This window comes from Triticum dicoccoides, chromosome 6A, assembly GCF_002162155.2.
Source record: "Triticum dicoccoides isolate Atlit2015 ecotype Zavitan chromosome 6A, WEW_v2.0, whole genome shotgun sequence".
In the NCBI taxonomy this organism is placed as follows: domain Eukaryota; kingdom Viridiplantae; phylum Streptophyta; class Magnoliopsida; order Poales; family Poaceae; genus Triticum; species Triticum dicoccoides.
Window position 1 is genome coordinate 164,284,480 of NC_041390.1, and position 4,119 is coordinate 164,288,598.

Below are 4,119 nucleotides of genomic sequence, written 5' to 3' on the forward strand. Positions count from 1 at the left end.
GCGCGGAGTTTAGGGGGGTGACGAACACTGCCGACCGCCGGGGCGCGACTTCCTTGGCCGGCCGCTTTGCCGCAGCGGCGGCCTCCGCCGCCTCCAGCTTCTTCAGGGCGGAGGCCTCCGCCTTCTCGGCCTCCGCTTTCTCCCGGCGGGCGGCCTTGTCCTCCTCGTGCTTCTCCCGCGTGTTCCGCTCTGTCGCCTCCCGAAGGTCGGCGGCGGGGTCAATCTGCCGAGTGGTGGCAGACGTCTCCACCGACCCCATAACGGAGGCGGCGGCAACCCTCTCAAGAGTGAGGGGAGCCCTGAGGTGAGAAAAGCAGATGAAAAACTTAGACAAGATCAACAAAGAAAAAATAAAGATAAGCGATGGAGGCGCTCACGCAGAGACCAGCGGCGGCTTCTTCACTTCCTTGCAGAAGCGGTTAGCTTCCGCGGCCGCCTCTTCCCGCTTGGTCGCGGCGGCTGCTCCCTTGAACTTCTTCGACCGGCCACCAAGCATACTCGGCCCGGCCCGACGCTTCTTCGCACCGCCTTGAGCGTCCAAGCCGGCGGAGGAACTCGCGCTTGGCTGGCCGGCTTTTGGCTGGCGACGCCGGGCGACTTCTCCCTCGGCCTCGTCGTCAGGCCAGTCGGTGAAAGTGGCCGAAGGCCTGGAGCCGCCTGCTTCTCCTCCTCCCTCGGCGTCGGCTTCCATGGCCGCCTCCCCCAAGTCGGGATCATCGACATTGCTCTCCGCCCGATCGGGGACAAACTGACGAGCCGGCCCTGCGGTGCCGGCCAAGGAGGGACGAGAGGATTCTGATTCAAAACAAAAACGGTCAGACTTGACAAGTCAGACTCAGCAGCGAAGAAACAGAAGAAGAAGGAAGACGACTTACAATAGGCGGGGGGTTGGCGCGCGAATATGGCTCCTTGCCGAACCGCCAGTCCACCGAGAGACTGCAGTTCGCGATGTAGTTCACCGTGTTCGCCACCTCCGCGTGAGGCATGTCCTTGGAGCACATCCGACTCGGGTCCCGATGACCGCTCATCTGGCAGATCAGGTGAGGTCGGTCTTGAAGTGGGAGGACTCGGCGCGCCATGAAGGCGGCCAGCAAGTCGGCCCCGGTCAGGCCCGCCGACTGCGTCAGCACTCGGAGTCGCGCGACGGCGGCGGCACCAGCGGGAGACAGCGTCTTGGCTCGGTGTGACCAGCTGGGGAGCCTTCCATCCGGCGCGCCGGCTTTGTAAGCCGCCAAGTTGACCCAGTCGCCTTCTGGGGTGACGTTCTTCACATAAAAATATGACCGCTGCCACATCTTCACTGACTTAATCAATGCGATGGTGGGAAACGGATTGTCGGCCACTGATCTCCGCATCGCGATGAATGCACCGCACTGGGCCGGCACGCCGGCGACATGTGTGCCGAGCTTGGATTAGAAGAACTCACCCCAGAGCTCGATGGTGGGGAGAACACCGAGGAAGCCTTCACACAGGGTGGCGAAGGCAGCCAGCAGCACCACCGTGTTCGGAGTAAGGTGGTGCGGATGGAGCCCGTGGAACTCCAAGAAGGAGCAGAAGAAGCCGCTCGCCGGCAGTCCCAGGCCGCGCATGAGGTGCGAGCGAAATATGAGCCGCTCGCCCTCCTCCTGCGCCGGTGATATCTCTCCCTCCGGTGCGAGGCGGACCCGCACTAAGTCCCTGCCAGGCAGCCGCTGTGTCTGGTGGAGGATCTCGATGTCGTCGTCATCAACCTCGGAGCCATCCCACACTCCGAAGCGAATAGCAGGAGGCGCGGCGGCGGAGGAGGAGCTCATCGCTGCGGGCACAACATGGTTCGGAGCAGCAGCGGCAAGAAGAAGAAGAGGCAAGAAGGAGTGAAAGGAAGTGGGGAGAATGGGCGCGCGTGCTTCGCCGCCCCCCTCCCCCCGCCTACTTGTAGGCTCGTGGGCTGAGAAGTCGAGGGGGCAGTCATGGGATTAACTGCGCCTGGGACCCCACGACCCCCATGATTTACCACATGAAGTTACCACGTGCAATAACCGCGCGGGAACCCCAACCGTCCGCGCGGCCGCAACGGATCCGTTCGCATGCCGAGGCGCGGTAGTGGCGGGCCCCGCCTGTAGGCCTGTCCTGTCGCGCGCGTGGGTGATCAGACTAGCTCCGCCACGTGGCACCTCGCGACGGGTCAACCACGGGCGGCAACCCGGAAGCTTATCAGGCACGCCGCCTGAACTCCGCCGCAACGTTCAAACTTTTTTAGGGGCAAGTCGGCCTTGAGCAAGTCCGACTCCAACTAGTCGGCTTGACAGAAGACGGCTAGCGAAGCCCAGATCCAACCGCCGGAGAGAAGAAACCGTTGAGGCTCCATGACATGTCGCCCTCGGAGCCTCACCAGCTTCGGAGACTACTGTCGGAGTAATGGGCCACGGGTTGGCTAACCCAGGCCCAGAACCTTTCAAGACATTGAGGTAGACTACGCCCCTCGAGACCCCAGGACAAAGAGCCGCCTTCTGAGAGTCGGCGGCGAGGCGGCCGGCTGCCCACTCAGGGCTGAGTCCTAGGGACGACTTCAGGATGAGCCGACTCCTGACTAGCGACTTCCAGAGAAGCCGGCCTTGGGGAGTCGGCCCGCGACGCCAACAACCCCCATGCCCTCATAAAGAGGGACGGGACGGGGAGTGGCCACAGTAAGGTCCACTCCCACCCCTTTTCCAAGGGCAGGCGTGGCTACAGTACGCCGTACCCGCGGAGATCTCCGCGCGGCATGACACTATTGCCATGCCGGCCCTGACATCAGCCCCAGGGGGCGGAGCCCTGTGCCCACGGCAGCCTGCTGGTACGACCCAAGGATGATGGGTCCCACAAGTCGGCGGGCGTACGAAAGACGGCGAAAGCACCACCAGTCGGCCTGGATGGGAGTCATCCACCAGAAGTCGGCCGGCCCCTCCCAGGAGCCCCACGTGCCATTATTCAGACATGACAAGTAGTGGCCACAATGATCGCCCGCCAGACGGCGGGGCTGTCGCCACGACCTCATGACCGAGCATGCGTTATTAGAGGCACGGCTACAGTAATCTACAGCCGGCAAGACCCACCCGCGGCGGACGCGGCCTGTCGGCTCCACACCGAGCCAGTCGGCGGGGCCCACCAGTTGGCGGGCCCTAGGAGTCGGCGGATAAGACGGTGGCCAGAGAGACTGACGGCTGGGCCCGCGCCCAGCCAGATTACCATTGTACCCCTGGGGGTAGGCCTATATAAACCCCCAGGGCATCCATGCAAAGGGTGGGAATCCATTAGCACTAGACCAGATCATATAGGAAGGAGAGAGCTAGCCTTGCCTTCTCCTACCTCCAGGAAACAGCTCGAGGAGCAATCGTGTAAACACTTTGCCATAGTGATCATGCGGAGACCCCGTAGAGCAGCAGTAGGGGTATTATCTTCCCGGAGAGCCCTGAAGCTGGGTAAGATTCACCGGTGTGCACGTCTTCGCCTTATCCCGTTTCCAGGCACCGGCGACGTTCTACTCGCCCCCACCATGATAAGCCATCCTTTGGCATATGTCGCACCCAACCCCCGACACGGAGGGGCGGCACGTGAATACGGCTCCTTGCCGAACTGCCACTCTTCTTTGAGGTCGCAGCTCGCAAGATAATTCACCATATAGGCTACCTCCTCGTGAGGCTTTTCCTTGGTGCACATCCGACTCGGGTCCCGATGCCCGCTCATCTGGCAAATCATGTGGGGGTGACTTTGGAGTGGGAGCACTCGGCGCGCCACGAAGGCGGCCAGCAAATCTGGCCCAGTCAGGCCCTCTGACCGCGTCAGCACTCGGAGTCGCCCGACGACGCTGGCTCCTGCGGGCGTCAGCGTCCTGGACCGATGCGACCAGTTGGGCTGCCTCCCCGCCGGCGGGCCGGCTACATAGGCCGGCAGATTGACCCATTCACCCTCCGTGGAGACGTTCTTAACGTAGAAGTACGAACATTGCCACATCTTCACCGACTTTATCAGCTTGATGGAGGGAAACGGGTTGTCGGCCCCCGACCTCCGCACGGCGATGAACGCGCCGCACTGAGCCGGCACGCTCACGGCTTGGGTGCCGAGCTTGGAGTAGAAGAACTCCGCCCAGAGCTTGATGGT